The sequence below is a fragment of the Sus scrofa genome, chromosome 1, assembly GCF_054392235.1.
Source record: "Sus scrofa isolate SSC_HxYL_T2T_F1_AM1 chromosome 1, Sscrofa_HxYL_maternal_Yorkshire_Landrace_v2.0, whole genome shotgun sequence".
Taxonomy (NCBI): Eukaryota; Metazoa; Chordata; class Mammalia; order Artiodactyla; family Suidae; genus Sus; species Sus scrofa.
Window position 1 is genome coordinate 181,106,350 of NC_139383.1, and position 21,846 is coordinate 181,128,195.

The following is a 21,846-nucleotide window of genomic DNA, read 5'->3' on the forward strand; positions in this document are numbered from 1 at the left end:
TAAATTTTACTCTCTATTTTCTTAGCCAGAGAGATGTCATTGAGATTCATTGGTCTCTGAATCAATTTATACATTTCTTTACTTTACATTTCCCCACTGCATCTTCTAGAATGATCTCCACACCAAAGACACTCACAAATTTTATTGACCCACTGACTGACTTTTTGGAACATGACCCAGGCTGACAGATGTTTTACCAGCCATAGAGGGATTCTATACCACTGGTAGGAATTATTAACTTGCAGAAATCAATAGCTGGAGTGTGCCATAAGCACTTACTTTCAAGTACAGGTTTTATTGAAAGGAATTACATGAATTTACTTCAGATGGAGGAACAATTTACTTTTCATTACTTTATTTTATAAACATGAACTTTATAGTGTTCATTGCCATCTTTTTATTGCTTCAAAACACACATTTTATGTACTGCTGACATAAAATTAGCTACACTCCCAGTTGCCTAGTGCTCTAAAGCACAGTGGATTTGAGAGAGATTGGTAAGGCTTTCTGATCTCCTCTTTAGATTTCTTTACTGTGAAGAATGGGAGTGGCATTAGAAGAATGAAGACATGTAAATGCTCTTTAAATTTTTTTAAGGTATAAGAAGTTTTCTAGAAACTATAGTCTGGGCAAATAAATGATTCTAGATGATTGTTTGAATTAATGATTAAAGATATGGCTGGTGAACAGCCAACAAAGGAAGCAGTGATTCAGTGTTCAGAAGAAACATGATTAGACTAATGAGTTTACTCCTTCGTAGGGTTATTAAATCAGTAGGTTAGAGGAATGCACAGAACAGTGTATTAGAGCTAAAGCAAGACATTGACCAATTCTTTACAGTACCTTTGGATTAATATGGTAGATGGTTAGCTGAGTATTAAAGATAGGTGAGTGTTAAAAAGCTATAACCAGAGATTATTATTTAATGCATCAGTGTTATCAGGCAGTTTTCATAAAGGCATGTTTTATGACTCTGTCATTAACCAATTATATCCATTTTTTAATGACAGACAAAGGCCATGTAGTATAATACACTTACACTGATTAGGGCCCAGACGGAGATCAAATCTTGCTTCCACCACTTCTTAGAATGTGCTCTTGAGCAAGTTACTGAATCTTTGTAAAAATGGTAATAGTGATAGTATTTGCCTCATTCAGCTCCTATGAAGATTAAGTGGGATAAATATTGTGACTCAGTATCACAGCATTAACACATGGTCTATGCTAAAAAACGTTAGCCATTGTTAACTACTTGGATATGGGTATAGAATATTGTCATCAAACTTGTGAATGGGATTGAGCTAGAAGAAAGAAAACAGATAATGGACGATAGGATTTTGACTAATGGGAATGGCTACACTTATACACTTGCACTCTTTTCTTAAATCCCAGCATCTGTGTTTTTCTAAGACAGAGTGCCATTTAACAATGAAATAATGACACTGAAATGTTATCAGGAATTCATTTAAGGCCCTGAATACATATTCAAACACTCAAATGACCAACGATGTATATAAAATATGGATACATAAAAAAAGGATATGCAAAAAAGATTTGAGTTCTAACTACCAGAAAACTGAGTATGAGTTAGGAGTATGATGTAGTCACAAATGAATAAGCAATAACACAACTAAAGGCTTCACTAACACAAATATGTTGCTGCCTAGGTTTGAAAATACAAAGGTTACTAGTTATACCACTCTTGAAGCGTTTTGTTTCATTCTTGAGCACCACGATTTAAGTGACAGTGATCATCTGGAGTGTGTTCAAAGAATAGTGGCTAAAAGGGCAAAAGAACTCAAAACCATGCCACAAAAGGAATTTGAGATTAGGAGATTTTTTAGTTGGAGACATGAAGGGCTTACATTGGCCTTTTTTTTTTTTTCCCCAAAATGATTTACTTATCGATTCAATGGAAATTAAAAAAACAATTCCCAATACATTCAATTCAGGATTAAGTATCATGTTTGTAGCACAAGAATATTCATCACCTGTGTAATCCTAGCATGCCATCACTTTTCTGAGTCTCTGCAATACCAGACTGGGGTTGTTCTCATGGATATATTTATATAGTTTAAAAGTGTATGTTATTACTGGTTTCCCCATTCCCTCCCCTCCACACATATGGAGAAATTAGTGAAAATCTGGAGTGGCTCTTGTTAGAGTAATGAGTTCCCTGTTAATAATTTTATGATGTTCAAGTTTAGGCTAAATGACTATTTTGAAACTGCAGAGGAGATTTAAAAAGTCAACTTGAGTTAGTGGATCAAATCACCTATTATATTCCTTCCAATTTTTTTTTTTTCCTCTAAAATGTGAACTAATCAGAGTATTGCCTGTTTTAACCATTTGTCATTTCACCTTCTTATGCTGGGATAGGTTGATTGTATAGAGGGAAAAAATGTACATTTTGGACTAAATGTTTTAATTTTAGATGAATGCTAGGTATGGGACTCTCTGGCTTATAAACTCTTTCCTATTTTACCTAACTTTTAATGTATGTAGATTTATCACCAGTAGTTTAAGGGGTGATACTATTCTTTGCTGAGTATGGCCAGTTTCCCAAATTCTGGGAGCAAATGTGCATCTTTCATGAATTCTCTTCCATGACCAAGAAGTCTAATAATAATTGGGTTAATGATATCATATTTTACATTAATTTGGCATGTTAACTTTTATACATATATATTCACACACATTATCTTATTTAAAAATTCTCCCAGCTGACCTCTTAGGCAGATAATGTAACTGAAACTCAGTTTAATGATTGCCTGAAGTTTCATGGCTAGCAAGGGGCAGAGCTAGGACCAAACCCTTATTTTTCCCACCCTGACTTTAATTCTTTCTCATTTTTTTTGCACTAATAGTTCTAGATGTCAGCAATTTTATCAGTGAGAGGAGATTTTCCCCTCCAGTAGGAGAAAATTACCTTTCTCTTTCACAGTGTCCTTTTGCTTTTTATTCAAGTGTATTTGTAGAACAATGGCTGCTTTGGAATGCCGTGTTCTTCAGGCTCAGAAATTGTTCCCTACTTGAAATGATGGCATGATGGTTGCCTGAGGAAATGAATGTCACTGCTGCGTTTATGCAGGCCAGGAGTTGAGCCCGACCAGGAAGGCTGCACAGGGAGGTGTGAAGCATGTGTGAAGCATGCCAGGCTCTCTATGGCTGAGGTCTTCATAGCCTATACCCAAGAAACACTTCGGACATAATGGTACAGCATGAGTGAGGGAAGAAAGATCATTAGCAGGCATGCAGATTAGGATGAAGTGTTGTGTCAGGGACATATGATCACAGATAGATGATCAAATCATAGATACTGTGACTCAAGAAGCATATCCTTGGGCATGGCCAGTGGGATTCAGACAGTGCAGTGGGAATTGGAAATTGAGGAGAGAAGGTCAGAGAGGGACTGGTGGTGGAATTTACCAGAATGGAAACCCTTAGCTTAGAAAAGAATTCCCAAGAATGTGAAGAAATTTTGGTGTGATGAGTGATTGCTACATGACATCAGCAGCAGGATTGGAAGAATATAGGATCAGGGGCTAGATGGGCCATTTGAGCTGAAAAATAACAAAACATGGATAAAGGTGGATTTTTTTTTAGATTTTTACATTTTTCTAGTTTTTATGTGTTTAAAAATATTAATGCTTTTTAATATCAAATAATGAAGTATTTTGTCATTTAGTTTTTTCAAAAAAATCCAAGTTAAAGCTCAAATAGGAAAAGGGCAAAAACAGGCAATATATTGAAACATACTCCTTTTTTTAAAGTAAAATCATTTTTTCAATTTGAAAATAATACATGAACATGGTAAAATATTAAAATACAGGCTTTTCTAGATGTAAATGAAGGTAACAAAACTAATAGAAGGATTTTCCAAATTTATGGTCTAGAAATGCTGAATAAAAAACCCTGTAAAAATTTCCCTAAATTCATAGCTGAGCATTCAAGAAAGAAATCTCCAGCTGCTATAAACGTGGAGGAAAATGAAAACGAGAGCAGAGCACCTGCTATGTGGGGAGGCCTGGGGACAGGACACAGGACCTGCCTGAAGAAGGCAGAATGGAACTGAGATCACAGCAGTGAAATGGACTTAGGAAAATTACTAGAAATCTTATCTCTGCCTGAGTTATAAGTGACAAAAAAAGTCTTACATGAAAAATCAAGCCTTAAGACTATGTTTTGAACATAATTTCCTTCCTATAAATTGATGGTACCAACTCCACAAAACACTAGAAAAATAAATTTAATAAAGTATAAAACTACTTTGAGTCTTTGGCATAAATTCTATATAAATATGAATAATACACAATGCAAAAATAAAATATGTTTTTTGGCTAGGTTCAATGTTCAAAAGGGACATTTGAAGATCTGTTAGATGCATAACTCTTAATCTGGACTCTCAAGGCTCCTTGACAAGAGGGGTGTGTGTGTGTGCACACATATGTGTAAGAAGAGGTATTGAGCTATTTGTAGTACTTCAAAGTATGGTTCTGTGCTTAATGTTGTTTGTTTTTTAAGGGCCACACCTGCAGCATATGGGAGTTCCCAGGTTAGGGATTGAATTGGCACTGCAGCTGCTGGCATATGCCATAGCAACACCAGATCCCAGCCGCGTCTTCAACCTACAGCACAGTTCATGGCAAGGCTGGATCCTTTACCCATGAGCAGGGCCAAAGATTGAATCTGCAACCTCACGGGTACTGAGCCAAAAGGGGAACTTCTTAACATAGTTTATACATCAGAGATAAAGATGCATGAATTATTGAATAGAATTTTAAAAATAATATCCAAATTACATCCAAACATTGGTTTCATGAGAAAAAAGTATTTAAAAATATATCTAAAAGCTTTTAAACAGTGAATTAGTTGACATCAAGAATCTTTAAAGGCCAATACATGGCAAATCATGTTTCTATATCATGAAAGTTAATAGCACACATAGTCTCTGGGCAATATGAAGGAAGCCACTAGGTGATACTTACATACAGAACTATGTAAAATGAGTAGTGAGTTGATGATAGAGTTATACCCATCATCTCTGGAGCTCTGGTACTCTACTTTTCCCACACTGAAAGGTCCACCAATGAGCTGTCAATCAGTGGTTGAGTCCACAAAACTCCTAGGACTATCGCCTGACAATGAAATCTGACTAGTGTCAGGCATGCCTAAAGCTCCCTTGCCAAGCTTATCCTCTGTTCCCTTTTTGACAGCTCCAGAATGGCGTTTATTTCCTACATTTAATGGATTTGTCATAAACCTTAATTGAATCTTCCAGATAAAATAAATCGAGGACAACTTCTATAGCACAGCTTGTAGCCTTGCTGGATTCCTCAAGACCTGCATATCAATCCATACGCTCAGAAGATGGGCTGGGATAATTGCAAATCATCCTTATCAGGTCCAAAGTGTAAATCCTTTTCCATCTTTCTAAAGGTTCAGACTTATGATTTTAGGAAGGAAAAGGATTTCAGTAAAAGAATTTGTTGTTGGAGGATCAAATTCTCTAACCACTTTTTCCCTGAAAGAATATCAGATAACACTTAAGAATCAAATTCACTATTAGGACACATACTCCTTAGGCAAAAAAACATTTTGCAGATACAACATAATCACTTTTTGAAATGATAATCAATAAATAAATGTTATTTTTAGAGTGTTTTTCAAGGTTAGGATAATCAAAACATGCATATTCAAGATACTATCTTCTTAATTGTGTAAAATTTTAAAATTGGACAGAACATTTTGGATATGAACTGTTGTTAAAACATACATAGGCTGTTTTTATGCTTAGCCTCAAGTGTCTGATCAAATATTTTTATGAACTGGCAAAAGAGGATTTTTGGATCATATATTAGGATTTAAAATTGTATCAAAGAGCACATGCATCTGAGAACCCAATACAGTCTATTATTTCTTTCCTATGGTCAATATATTTTTTGGTCTTTTTAGGGCCTCACCTGCATCATATGGAGGTTCCTAGGTTGGGTGTCTAATTGGAGCTGTAGCTGCTAGTCTATGCCATAGCCACAGCAACACCAGGTCTGAGCCAAGCTGTGTCTGTGACCTACACCACATCTCATGGCAATGCCAGATCCTTAACCCACTGAGTGAGGCCAGGGATTGAACCTGCATGCCCATGGATCTTAGTCAGATTCGTTTATGCTGAGCCAGGACAGGAACTCTTAAGCCACAACTGAACTCCAATATTTTTTCTATTGTGAGTAAGAAGAAAAGTACAAGAAAACATTGGACCTTTAGAAAATGAAATCTTTCCATAAAGTGCTTGTTTTTTCAGTCTTAGAAAATCTTGGGCATAATCAAATCGGTTGTATTTTTGACAGCTGTTTCTGAAGTCATATTATGCAAAACCAAGATTTCTGGGAAATGGGAAAAACTCTATAGAGTTTTCTAGAAAAACAGCAATGATTGATGTGGAAATTTGATACCTAAAGCTATAGGGATATTTTGTTCTTATTTATGACTTTGTGAATAGGCAATTTCATTAGTGCCCTTCTGCTTCAAATACAACAGTTGTGCCAAACATTCAGTTTTGAGAACAACTTCCCCTGATGTTTAAAAGAAATCCATCTATCAAAGTTTTTGAACTTTTATATTGTTTTGAAAATAGACTCCTAACTCTTCATTTGAGGTATCTCATTTCTGTCCCTTATTCATATTGGCCACTGAGCTTTCGCTTTTTATTTCTTTTTCTATTTCCCTAGGAGCTATTGAAGTTGTCTGTAAGCAGAGAGTTTTGAAGGTTTTAATAAAAGTATGAATTAATAAGACTTTTTTTTGCTTGCTTGCTTGCAAACTGCCTCGGCTTTTTTTTTTTTTGCAAAAATCTTACTAGTCTCCCTGATAGATTAATCATGTCATTGTAATTATCTGTTTATTTATACTTCTCTTAGTAAATTTTGACCTTCTCAAAAGTAGGTAACATGTTTAAAATATTTACATCCCAACAGAATCAAGGTGTCTGGTCTATAGAAAATGCTTAGTGTTTGTTGATTCACTATCCATACAAATGGAAAATAAGGAAACAAGATTACTTATTGTTAGTAGGTACAAATAGTAGTTAGTACTACTTATAATTATTATATTGCTATTAGGATTTGGAATAGGCTAGATGAGCATGGTGGACTAAACTAAGAGAAAGTAACTTATATCTAATTTTTTAGGTTCTGAATTTAAAGTTCTAAAGAGAATAAATTCCAACACTTTTTTTTTTTTTTTTTGCTTTTTAGGGCCGCACCCACAGCATATGGAAGTTCCTGGGCTAGTTATCCAGTCGGAGCTGTAACTGCCATCCTATGTCCTACGCCACAGCCATAGCAACGTGGGATCTGAGCAGTATCTGCAACTTGAACCACAACTCTTGGCAATGCCAGATCCCCGACCCACTGAGTGAGGCCAGGGATTGAACCCGCATCCTCATGGATACTAGTTGGATTTGTTTCTGCTGTGCCACAATGGGAACTCCTCTAAGGTAAGTTTTTGATGTACTGCCAGGATTATTTGGTCAGGCAAGTATGAGGTATAGTATACTAATTTAATGTGCTAGTTCATTGAGAATGCTTTTGAGTACAAGTAATAAGTAACATTGACTCAAATAGGGCTGACCAATAAGGAAGTCTAATATTTCTCATAATTAAAAGTCTAGAGGTAAGATGGATCCCATACATCGATATCAACACCTTATTTCCTTTAATCTTTCCATTCTCTTGTAATTAACATTATCTTACAACTGTAGCAAGATATTTGCTATAGTTCTATGTATCGAGTCCAGACATGACATGATATCCCAAAGAAAAGGAACTGTATCTTTCCTTATTTCCTAGATATTTTTATTATTTTTATTTTTTATATCTAGGAAGAATTTCCCCAATATATTTTTAATATCTAGGAAGAATTTCCCAGAATTTCTCCAATATATTTTCTCCCAAATTTCACTGGCCAGTGTTGGATGTTATGCCCATTTCTAAAGAAATCACTGGCTATGGCAATGGCGTTATCTTGATGAGGTTGGTTCAAGTTCTCAATCCCAGATGCTTTTTTAGCATCATGAGGAGATTTAAAAATTATCAGTGCCAAAACAAGATTAATTGAATCAGAATCTCTGGATTGTGTCCTAGGCATCAATCATTCTTAAAAGCCCCTGGGTGATTAAAAGGCCACACAGTGAGGATTTAGAACTAAGGACTTGGATGAGTAGAATGAGGTAGATTGCTGATGATGGTCCCCACAGGTAGTTCTGTACCCAGAAGGAGGCTTTTGACCTCCCTTAGGGGCTTTGAATTGACATGAGGAAAGAGCTTGCTAGCATTCACTCTCTCCCAGGTTTCCTTATGAATATCAGTGTATATGGGCAAGATAGCTGACCTGGGTTAGTATCTGTGAACAGTGAAAACAATTGTATTGAGTAAACTTAATCCTGGACTTTTCTTGTTTTAGCAAAGTATGCTAAAATGAACCAATCATGTAAGGCTGTCCCTAAAAGATTTGTTAAAAATCCATGTTCTCTTCCCTACCTTTATGTTTCAGAGAATTATTTAGGCCAGATCTTCAGATAATCTCATTTGTCCCACTTCACAGTCATATATTCTCTTCCAGCAGGGATAAGTGCTTTGTATGGATTTAGGTGTTAAATGCCCAGGCTGTCCTTTCCGTATTGTACATTCTTTCCTCACTTGTCATACATGAATTGACCGTATGTATGTGGATTTATGTCTGGGCTCTCTATTCCGTTCCATTGATATAGCTGTTTTAAAATGCCAAACCATATTTGTTTTGATTACTATAGCTTTGTACCATATTTTGAAATAAGGGCATGTGGTACTTGCAACTTTGTTCCTAAGATTGCTTTGACTATTTTGGACCTTTTATGATTCCATACACATTTTAGGATTGTTCTATTTTTGTGAAAAAGACATTGAAATTTTGATAGGGATCGAACTGAATCTATAGATTGCCTTGGGTAGTACTGACATTTTAACAAGATTAATTCTTCCCATCTGTGGGAAGAATTTATTATTTATTTATTATTAATTAATTTATTATTTATTAATTTATTTGTATCACCTTCAATTTCTTTCATCAATATCTTATAGTTTTCAGTGTATAGATCTTTTGTTGTTGTTGTTTAAATTTGTTCCTAGGTATTCTATGCTTTTGATGCAGTTATAAATGGGATTGTTGTCTCAATTTCTCTTTCTGATAGTTGTTATTGTATAAAAATAAAACAGATGTTTGTATATCAACTTTGTGTCCAGCAATTTTACTGAATTTGCTTATTCCAGTAGTTTTTTTGGTAGAGTCTTAAGGTTTTCTGTATATAAAATCATGTCATCTACAAATAGTGACAGTTTTACCTTTTCCTTTCCAATTTGGATGCCCTTTATTTTTTTCTGGTCTAATTACTCCAGCTATGACCTTCAATACTATGTTGAAAAAAATGTCAAGGGTGGACATCCTTGTCTTGTTTCTGAACTTAGAGGGAAAGTTTTAGCTTCTTAGCATTGAATGTGTTGTTAGTTTTTATGTTATAAATGTGAAACTAATGTTATATGTCAATTATACCTAATAAAATAGAAACATCTGGGCAACTTGGGGCTAATATTATACATTCTCTAAGCCTCATTTTCTCTATAAAACTGGGATAGTAACTTTTATTTCAGTTACTCAAAAATTAAATTAGCTTGTGAAGGAAAGGACTGGAATAGTAAAAGCACTAAAAGGAGATGATGATCATCTGAGCTGCATTGGTAGGTGGTGACTGACCCATTGCTAATACTAACCCAAAGACCACACTTAGCTATTCTTTGTCCTTTATTGATGTTTCTCTCCCAAAATCCTCCCTCCACTTCTATTACCTGCCTATACATTTTTTATTTTCGTGTGGTACTTTTGTCTATCCATATGATTTTTCATATCATAAATCCAAGTCATATTTAGATTATGAAGTTTTCTCTTTCCAATTAAATTTTTTTTTTACGAAATTGGTTATTGATATTTTATTCATAGACTTGTATTTCCTCACTCTCTGGTTCCCCAGTGGGACTTGAGTGGGTATGTGGTTTTTTGTTTCATTTTTGCTTTTTTGGTTAACTGTGCTTTTAGCCAGCATATCAATTTTTCTTTTTATTCATTTAATGCTTAATTTTTTTTGGTCTGGATCAAGCATTTTCATGTTGACTTGAATATCTATTTTCAAGATATTCTAAGAGGTCCCAATTTCTAAAAAAGAAATTCTGCATTTTTTTGAATTTTATTTTTTCCCCATTTTCAAAAGTTTTATTGAAGTAGAGTTGATTTGCAATGTTGTGATAATTTCCACTTTACAACAAAGTGATTCAGTTATACACATACACATATCCATTCTTTTTCAGATTCTTTTTCAAAATAAGGTATCACAGAATACTTGGTAGAGTTCCCTGTGCTATACAGTAGGTCCCCATTGACCATCCATTCCATATACACTAGTGTGCACATGCTGGTCCCAAATCCCCAATCCATCCCTCTGCCTGCCACCTGTCCCTTTTGGTAATGATAAGTTGTTTTTGAAAACAAATAAACAAAAAAACACCTTGCATTTTTATCAATATAGAAAAGACGCTGTTCAACAAAATCTGCAAAAAGACCCCAAGAATGCCACTTTCCAGAGGATTTTTCTAGCTCCTCCCCAACAATATGCTTGCAACTCCTAGAAATGGTAAACTTTTTTCACTCCCTGGAGCCCTCTGTGCTCTCTCACTTCTGGACCTTCACAGGCTGCGCCTGCCCTCTTTCTAGATTAATTACCCCTTTCACCTGGCTACTTTCTAATTCTTCTTTCTCTTGCCAGCCAAAATCCTTTCCTGGGGACTTCCTGTCATGGCTCAGAGGTAGATATGGAACCCAGCTAGGATCCATGAGAATGCAGGTTCGATCCCTGGCCTTGCTCAGTGGGTTGGTTGCCTTGAGCTGTAGGTGTAGGTCACCAACGTGGCTCAGATCGGACGGTGGCTGTGGCAAAGGCCAGCAGCTACAGCTCCAATTCAACCCCTAGCCTGGGGACCTCCATATGCCATAGGTGTGGCCCTAAAAAGCTTAAACAAACAAACAAACAAAAAAAAACCTTTCATGACCTCTCGCCGCTGGATGAGGCATCTCATCTAATGATTTCCATAATACTTGTGTCACTGTCACATAATTTCCTACTGTCAACCATTCCTGTCTCTGGACTCCACTCTCAGGGCAGCACTGGGCCCAGTACACACAGTCCTGGGCACACTCCCAGTTAAAATGAAAACTCTCAGCTCCCTCTAATGACTACGTACATGTCAAAGGTCTGTAGAATTAAGGGTAGATTATTATAGATCTTCAGCATATTCTGTTTGCTTATAGATTTATTTCCATAAGATCCATACAGCACTAAGTATTCATCTAAGTTTATTTAAAAAAACTTTCCCATGTTATTGATGTAAAACCTGTAATTTTTTTTTCTTAAGTTTAGTATACTGGTATTTTTTCCTCTTGTTTCAGGATGATCTCCCTTCCCCCTACCCTCCCCGGTTGGTGGAATTGAATTTCTTAACTTTTTCGATAGTTTGATTTTAATCCCAGGCTGCCTTTGGGGAGATTTATCTTGTGTTTCCCTGCTGAATGATGTCTTTTGAACCTGTTGTGATAAAGCTCAGTGACTTGATTTTGAGATTTCAAGTAGAGTTTCAATCTTATGGACTAGACTTAGCGGTATAAGCTTAGAATGTTTTAGCCACTTGTTAATGCCTTGTCTTTTCTCTGTTCCTTTCTTGCTAAAGGCATACAGATTTTACAAATACATTGGGCCTCTGAACACAATCATTCAAGCAAGTACTTGAACATGGTCATTCTGAATTAATAATATTCTTTCTTTGCTACCATCTTAAATTTTTTTCCTGTTGCAACTCTTCTCTTGTTTAATTTATATTGCTACATTATTTTCATTTTTTCCTCAGTGTATTATTTTTAAAGTTTTTTTATTTTCTCTGATTCCTCCTTTGATAGGACATTATTGCACTTAAAGTCTTGTGATTACTGACTCTTACAATGTCAGAAGAGTTGAGAAAAAAGAGGCTGGAAAGAGTGAACCAGCATTTAAACCAGATTATATGGATGACAGATATACAAAAGCTGGTAAATGAAGGAAATATACTTGGGAGTATTGATTTTCAGCAAAGTAGCTGGGTAGATGGTGTCATGAAATTTTATTTGCTAAATTAATTAAATAAACTTGGTTAGAGACATCAACAATTAGATTGAAAACTGGTCCAAGTGTCACAAACCAGATAATATATATTACACTTGGAATAGGTAGCTTAGATTATAGTTAGTAGAAAAGCTCAACTTAGGATTTTTTTCATAGCTTTTTGAATGCATGTCATGGAACTGGAAATAATAGATGAAAATTTTAGTTTCTATATAGTTGAATAATAGTAGAAGTATCATGAAAATCTTGATCTTATGAAGTTTTTGTGGCCAGTTATAAATATGGTTAGAAACAACAAAGACAGTCAATTTGGAAAAAAAAAAAAAGCAACAGAATTAAAGTGAAAAGGATAAATACCAGTTATGACCATAAATAATTTAAAGGAAAGTAGAAACCAGTGCTGGAAACAGCCCAGGTTTCTTCTCTTAGGCTTCATCTTCTTCCTTGTGATACCAGCTGCCAGGTAAGGTCTTGGACCTGTGCCCTCTCCCCTTCCCTCCCCTCCCCTGGAAGAGCCATCCACTCTGGGGACTTCAGAGAACACATCTGGGTTTGATGACTTGCTCTCAGATCTGCAACACCAGGTCAAGAGTTTGGTCCTACATTTCCATTAACTGAGAGGATGTTTTCGCTTTTATTCTTCTTCACATCAAATACACAAATCCTAACCCCCCTATTACTTACCTTCTGTTTCATACAGGGTTCTTTTCACCACCACAAACTTAGCAGTTTCTTAAAGGGTCCAACAGGATGGAAATCTTCAACTTATTTTTGGTTTCTTTTTTCATTATTCCTTATACACTTCATTTATCTAATGGATCCTGGAACTTATTCCACAGTATATTTTTCTTATTGGAGAGATCCTCAGTTTCACAGAAGTTGCTTGTGTGTGAATCTCTGGAATAGTTTTCTAGCAGTTTCTTTTGCTCCAGGTTGACCTTGACCTATTTAATCTTGCTGAACCCTTTGAGTTGTATTATTCTGGCCTCCAGAATATATGGTGATGATCTTTGTTTCAGTTTAATTATTCAGCGCGGTTTTTATTTCCCCCATAATGTTATTGAAATGAAAATGTTCATGTGTGTTCATGTGTGTGTTTGTATACACATGTGCTCATGCGTGTGAAGACTGTATAAAAAAGTATTATAAAGAAGTGATTTTAAAGAATGTGTGGAAAGTACAGTAAAGATAGGCTTGTCTTGAAGAAATTACTGTTTAGCCTGTAATTCAGTTGAAGTGAAGGTAAGAACCAGTCAAAGCAAGGGGCTTCCAGAGAGGATGCAGTGAACCACTCAAAAGTCAGACTAGCAGAGGTTGGGGGGTATGGAGTTGAGGAAGCATGCAGAAAACCAAAGGCTCTGGGGACTTTACCAGAACCTAGCCTGTGGTGGGTGGGGGTGGGGGTGTGGAGCTTACCCTGAAGCCTCATTTGCTAAAGAATGTAGGAAGGCAAGGCTGCAGCTAGAGTGAAGAGGTTCTTCTGCATCTATGTACTGTCCACCTGCTGTAGTAAACACTGGGCTTTCCTTTGTTGAGACAACATGGCCCCACTGAATTGCAAAAGAGGCTGGGAAGCAAATGTATCACCTCACCAGTATCTGCAGTGGAAGTGGAAAGGGAATGTGGGTGAAACAACTGACAAAATCTGTCCCTGTAGGAATGCAATCTAAACAATATAGTGAAGGAGACTGAGAAATTTGTCTAAGAACTGTCACCTTGTAAAAGTTCTCATCTCAGATATTTAAAGATTAGTACTCCTTCAATATGCATTTTAAAGAAATAATTCCAGTGCTTACCAAAGTCTTCTAAAATATCTGAAAATGAAATCTCCAATTTGTTTTATGAAATATAAGCAGAAAATAGAAAACCATTTACTGTTGCAAATTATGACTATAGATACAAATTTTAAAATTATTTCTGATGCAATTCAAATAGAATTAGCTGAATATGTTTTTGATGTAATAACATATAACATTGTGTAAGTTTGTGTCTAAGGTGCTGGTTTGATAAATTTATATATTGCAATATGATTACTTCTGCAGAGTTGGCTGACACCTTTATCATGTTATATTAGTTCTTGTGTTGAGAACAGTTAAGTATCTTAGCAACTTTGTAGTTTAGAATTTGGCTGCATATTGAAGAAATATTAGAATAAGATCAAGTAGAGTTCAGTATAGTAGTATAATGTGATGCAATTAGATTTCTATGAACATTTTCTAAGGACTGCAAAGTAGACTTAAATACAGGTGGGGAATATGAAATACTTAGAATAAGCTTAACCTTCTTTTGACATGTTTTTAAAATATTCCCTTACGTATGGCAATAGTTAAGGGAATACAAACATTTGCTGATCATTTTCTTTGTACTAAAAACTTCACAGGTACAGTATCATTCAGACTTAAAAATTCTCAGGATGGGAGTTCCTGTTGTGGCAGAGTAGAAATGAATCTGACTAGGAACTGTGAGGTTGCAGGTTCAATCCCTGGCCTTGCTCAATGGGTTAAGGATCTGGCGTTGCCGTGGGCTGTGGTGTTGGTTGCAGACACAGCTTGGATCCAGTGTGGGTGTGGCCTAGGCCTGCAGCTGTAGCTCCAACTAAACCCCTAGCCTAGGAACCTCCATTTGCCATGGGTGTGGCCCTAAAACAAACAAACAAACAAACAAACAAACTCTCAGGATGGACATAATAGGTCTCCTTTTTTACTGATGAGGTAGGTGAAGCTTAGTTAACCTTTGTCAGATCTTGAATTTGATTTTATCGTCATTAGTTATTTTTCATAATGATTTTTATTTTTTCCATAATAGCTGGTTTACAGTGTTTTGTCAATTTTCTACTGTATATATCAAGGTGACCAGTTACACATCCATGTATATAATCTTTTTTCTCACAAAAAGATTTTGTCCTCTTTAGAAGTTATGTTAATGGGTTAGCATTGTTTCAGAGATGCTGACAAGAAATGTGTGACTCCTGGGTCAAAGATCAAAGACCTCATTACTCATGGCAGGTGGACATCAGTGTACTTGTTCCCCTTCCACTGAAGTCCCACACAGGTGATATATGAGCTACAGATAGCTTTGAGTTTCAACTGAGGAATATGGAGCTTGAGGAATCCACCACTTTTACAATAAGAGTAAGAGTGAGTAAGACTGTTTTTTGTCAGAGCTGTGGAGAAGGGGACTTGACTTTATCTTTTAAAAGTTACCTTTTATCTCAACAAAAAAAGAGTGGTCATGTCCAGGAAGATGTGCCAAGAAACAAGAGGTGCAAAGATGACTGTCTCTCCCAATACCCTTCACGTCTAAAGTCACTCACCTCTTGTTAATCATAAGTCTTTGATTAATATCTCATGCTTGTGATGAAAATAATTTTTATTTAAATATATTGATTTAAAAAACTTTCAAAGTCTTTTCCTGAATTTGTATTTTAATTCTTATATATATTGATTTGTAAAGTCATAAGTTAATCCAATATATAGAAAAAAAGATTTTGAAACTTCCTTGATGTAGCTGGTCTCAGAGTCCAAAAGGAATATCTAGGCTTAATTGATCATGATATCGCTCATTTCAAGGAAACAAAACATTTTGAAGAAAAACAGAAAATTCATTTTATACTTTGTGCAATGATGCACAACCCCCAAACTGATAGCTGTATCACAATATTTAAGAGTAAGTGGATATAGGGCATTGTCTAGGATTAGCATAATGCACTCTTTAGACAGGTAATATATCTGTGTTAGTGAACAATACACCCCTTTCCTAATGCCACATCCAACAGGATTTTCAAGCGGAAATACCTCCTTTGGGTCTAAATTTTATGCAGCTTTTCAAATGTATCTTATTAAACACACATACCTCTTCCTTTTGAAAGAAAAAGTGTCAAATTAGCAACTCAGAAATAGCATGGGCAATATAAAATGTTTTGTTGTTGGAAAACTACAAAGTAGAGTTGAGAACTAAGATTTGCTTATTGGCGTGTTTCTTAAAAACAAGAATGTTTAGAATGATATTTCTCTCAGCTTTGTGTGAGAGGCAGTAACATCTGTCCTGCTGTTAAGTACAGACCCAGTCAGATGATGCATTGGTTTGACTGCTCATATAAGCACTTTGCTGAGGCAGGAGTTTGTCTGCTTATCATTTCCACACTGCGACTAGCATTAGTCCTTTACCTAATCTTCACTTTCTAGTTGCTGGCTCTTGATGGCTTGGGTAACAACTCTAATGTAATTTCTGGGTTGCTGTTTGCATTTAATAGGTATTAAATTAAATGTGCAATTGGTCGACTGGAGATAAAACTATCATTGAGCTTTTGGCTAAAAAGCTGAAACATATATTACATTCCAATGGGAAAACCATTAGCTTTAATAACTGGATATGAATTGTTGGCATTTATTATCCTTGTCAGTATGCTAATGCTCATTAGATTTTTAATGAGAGGATGGCAATAAAAACATGGCATAGAGTTAAAAATGGATATTAATTAGGGTATTAAAATGTCCTTATTTATGTAGTTGTGAAGAAGAAAGCTGGTAAGTGAAGAAACTCTTGGATAATAAAAACATTTCCTTACTCCATTCCTTTTCTCTTCTACCTCTATTATTAAAACAGATAAATAGAGAACTAGAAAAAGAAGTTAAATATGTAACGACTTAAGGGTGACTCTTAAGGATGCATCTCTGTGACAGTCAGGTAATCTATATACGATGCCAGGCAAATAAAAATTTTAGGTATGGATTAACAGGACTACGTTATACACTATATAATTTTATAAATAAACATACAGATTATAAGTGCTTCTTTCTTAAGAGGCTGGACAATGTAGTTTAGAGTAGTAAATGCTAATAAATAATAAAGTTGCCAGCGTTTAAATCCTGGCTTTGCTACTCACTGGTCATATTACTTTAACTCTGGGAACTTTCACTCTCGTAACTGTCATTTTCATTTTACTGATAAGTAGGTTAGTCCATGTTGAGCATTTAATATATTCCCTAACAGAAACTTCTCTATTATTATTTCTAATCAAGCAAACTAATAATGGTGGCATATTAAACATAGCTTCAATCTCTACATCTTTTAACCACTTCTGACAGATCTGTTCGTTGTGGCATATTTTTGCTAAAGCTTGTAGAACCTGTACGCCCACATTTTATGCATGACTTTTCCTTTAGATAAATTAAACTCAATGACCTTTATCAAGTGCCATCTCTCAGGGACTGCGCTAGGTGTAAGAGATACAAAGATGAATGAGAAATAGCCTCTGCCTTTAAGGAGACAATTACAGCTATTAGCAAAATCAGCAATTTGGATTTTGTTCAAATTTTACTGAAAACCAGGATTTGTTTAAATGAAACAATTTATCAGAATCACTACCGCTTAGCTACAAAATATAGATATTTATTATATATGCAACATAATATATTCTTACACTTCCTAGAAATGACTTAGGTTATTTCTCTTTTTGCTATGGCATATTTTAAAAAAGAAAAATATACAAATAAAACTAGCATGTTCTTACTCTTCAAAATAGAATGATGAATGGGGAAATTTTTTTAAGTCTTTTTTCTTTTTTTTTTTTTATGGCTGCACCCGTGGCATATGGAGGTTCCCAGGCTAGGGGTTGAGTAGGAGCTGTAGCTGCTGGCCTATGCCACAGCCACAGCAACGCCGGATTTGAGCTGTGTCTTCAACCTACACCACAGCTCAGTGCAACACCAGATCCTTAACCCACTGACCGAGGCCTGGGGGATTGAACCTGCATCCTCATGGATGCTAGTCAGATTTGTTTCCACTGAGCCACGACAGGAACTCCTAATAGTCTTTATTTTTTAGAGCAGAAATATTTCGACAGCAAAGTTGAACAGAAGGTACCAAGATTTCCCATATACCCCCATGCATACCTAGCCTCTACTATTATCAACATGCCCAACCACAGTGGCACATTTATTACAACTGATAGCATATATTGGCATGTCATTATTACCTGGAGTCCATAGTTTACCTTAGGATTCACTCTTATCGTTGTACATTCTGTAGGTTTGGACGAATGTATAACACCATTTAGCCACCATTATATATCATACAAGTTGTTTCACTGTTTCACTCTGTGCTCTGTCTATTCATCCATTTCTTCCCCTCAGTTCCTGGCAACCACTGATCTTTTTGCTGTCTCCATACTTTTGCCTTTTCCAAAATGTAACTCTGGAATTACAGTTTCCAGTTGAAATTACACAGGATGTCACCATTTCAGATTGGCTTCTTTCACTTAGTACTATGCATTTAAGTTTCTTCCATGTCTTTTCATGGCTTGACAGCTCATTTCTTTTATCTCTGAATACTATTCTATTGTCTGGTTCACCATTCACCATGTGTGCATTTACCTGTGAGTACCTTCATTGCTTCCAAGTTTTGGCAATTATGAATAAAGCTTCTGTAAACATCCATGTGGAGGTTTTTGTGTGGACATGTTTTCACCTCTTTGGAGTAAAAACCAAGGTGTGTGATTGCTGGATTGTATGGTAAGAGTACATTTAGTTGTGTAAGAGACTGCCAAAGTGTCTTCCATTAAGTAGCTCTAAGGTTTTGCATTCCTATTGGCAATGCATGAGCATTCCTGTTGCTCTACATCCTTTCCAACAGTTGGTGTTGTCAATGCTTTGGATTTGGGCCATTTAAATAGGTATGCAGTGGGATTTCACTATTTTCATTTGCATTTCCCTGATGGCATATGTTGTGGAATATCTTTTCATATGCTTACTTACCATCTGTATATCTTCTTTGGTGAGGAGAAATGGGACATTTTGAATGCTTGTATAGCTATTCCTTTGTTAACAGCGTTAGCCTAAGCTAAATTTTAGCTATGATATACATACATATTGGTGACACACAGACCCCACCTGCTCACAGTATCAATTGCTAAAACCCAGATTCTGGTGTCAGACATACCTAGGACTAAGTCTGGCTCTTCCTCTTCCACTTCCACTTGGACACTGGACAAATTGTTTAACTTTGTAGTCATCAGTTTATATATCTGTAAATTGGGGATAATACCTCACAAACTGGATGTGAGAGTTTGATAAGATTATGTGGAAAAGGCATAGTTCCTGGCACATAGTATGTGCTGTGAAAGTTCATTTAAAAGAGAATTATTCTTGGAGTTTCCTTTGTGGCTCAGTGGTGGGCAAATGTGACTAGGATCCATGCGGATGCAGGCTCGAACCATGGTCTTGCTCAGTGTGTTAAGGATCCAGCATTGCATGAGCTGTGGTGTAGGTCACAGATGCAGCTCAGATCTGCTTTCCTGTGGCTCTGGTATAGGCTGACAGCTACAAGTCTGATTTGACACCTAGCCTGGGAACTCCTACGCCCTGGGTGTGGCCCTAAAAAGCAAAAAACGCAAAACAAACAAAAAATAATAAAAGAGTTATTCTCTTTTTAAAAATGTAACAAGCGAAGTTTCAATCATCAAAGAGTTCTTTTCAGAAATTACTTATTTTAATTCTTCACTCCTAAGAACAATTTGGAGAACATCAAACAAAAGGGCATAATAGTATGAAACATAGGAATATTTATTGAAAATGTAGTGTTGAAGGATCTTTTGACCTAACCTACAATTTACATTGCATGATTTTTAAGTTGTATAGGAATATTAATAAGTACTATTTGAAATCTTCAAAAAGGACCAAAGGTAAACCTCTCTGGAGGCACATGTTGCTGGGTCAAAAGGATGAGGGCATTTCAGTGAATCTTAACACAACTGTATTTATCAAAGGGAAAGAATGATCACACAAATATATAGATGTTTCTAAATGCACTAAGAACTGTTGAAAGTTTTGAATGTGTTTGTATCAATAGGATTGGTTACTTTAAAATTTAAATTAATCCTTTTGAAACTGAGAGTATTTATTTATGTATTTATTAATCAGTCTTTTCAGGGCAGCACCTGGGGCATATGGAAGTTTCCAGGCTAAGGGGTCAAATCAGAGCTATAGCTGCTGGCCTATACCACAGCCACAGAAAATGCCAAATCTGAGCTGCGTCTGCAACCTACACCACAGCTCACAGCAATGCCGAATTCTTAACTCACTGAGCAAGGCCAGGGATCTAACCCACATCTTCATGGATACTAGCTGGATTCATTACTGCTGAGCCACAATGCAAAGTCCTGAAATTGATGGCATTTATGACTTGAACCCAGCATAAACCCAGATTGGGACTTGAACCCAAAGTTTTTAAATAAGAATAACTCACTCGTGGTGTCTGGGTGTCTGGACTTACCGAGGTTCAGGTTCTTTGTGCCTCAGTGCAGAAGGAATTCAATGAGAGACAAAGCAATAGGCAAGAAATAGTTTTTTTTTTTTTTTTTTTTTTTTCTTTTCAGGGCTACACCTGCAGCATATGGAAGCTCCCAGGCTAGGGGTCGAATCAGAGCTACAGCTACTGACCTACGCCACAGCAACATGGGATCTGAGACTCATCTGCAACCTACACCACAGCTTATGGCAACGCTGGATCCCTGTCCCACTGAGCAAGACCAGGGATTGAACTCACATCCTTACAGATACTAGTTGAATTGTTTTCACTGTGCTACAGTGGGAACTCCAGAAATAGATTAATTAAGATAAGACACTTCTAAGAGATGCAAGCAGGCTGACAAGGAAGCTCTGCCCAGAGGATTAGGTGGGCTACAGTTTTATAATCCAAGGGGAGTGGGGGTGGATAAAATTGCCTCCTCTTCTTTGAGTAGTAGCTCCTTCTTGGTATCTGGTAAGAGGGTAATTGACTATAAGATCAAATCAGGACTGTCATGGTGTTTGTTCAAATCAGCATGAGGGTGGTCCTTAAACTCTGTCCTTGGTCTGAACCTGAATGTAGGCCTCACCCTATCCTCCACCCAATGACCTGAGGCATATCTCGCACCTCCACTAGTCAAACATGCCTGCCTGTTCTGATGGCACTTTTGAGCAATTATTAACGTACAGTGATCTCCCAAAGTCCCCTAGGTTTCCTCTCATCTATGGTCCATTATTGGGACTTCTACAACTACTCGTGTAACTATCCTACTCCATCCCTATCACTTTCAACATCATCTGCAGAGCCCTGGATTCTAGCCATATTAGCTTTTTGCCATGACCCTTCTTCACTAATCTGAACCCCACATATCTGGGAAAATTCTCAACCAATCTTTTGAGATACCTCCTGGAAGCCTTAGCTGATAAATTCCTCTTATACTCTTGGTATAATTCTGCATATACCTTGTAAATGCTTCTATCATAGCAGTAATAATAATAGCTACTAAAGTATTGCAGACTTAGTATGTGCCAGCCATTGCATTTAGGATTTCATATATTTTCTCATTATTCCTTGTAATAACTCTTTAAGAGCAACTTGAAATTAACGCTAGACCAGTCCATTTTGGATAGTTATAATCTTGTAAAGAACACTGAGCTATTCTTTGGAGTGTAGAAAGAAAGAATGGTTGAGCCAAAACTAGATACCTCTGTAGAAAGATTTAAGGGAATATAACTAATACAAACAGGAATAAGGTGCAGTGCCTGGCCATGAAAAGCTCTCATTCTAGGAGGAGATCCAGACAAATAAACTGTTTGGAGCATAAA

At 36.3% G+C, this 21,846-nt stretch overlaps 1 long non-coding RNA gene across 6 annotated transcripts in view; it reads left to right on the top strand.

Moving 5' to 3' along the window:
* Nucleotides 1-21,846, top strand: part of LOC102162695 (uncharacterized) — a 704,814-nt gene that overhangs the window by 379,681 nt on the left and 303,287 nt on the right. The window lies entirely within an intron of this gene.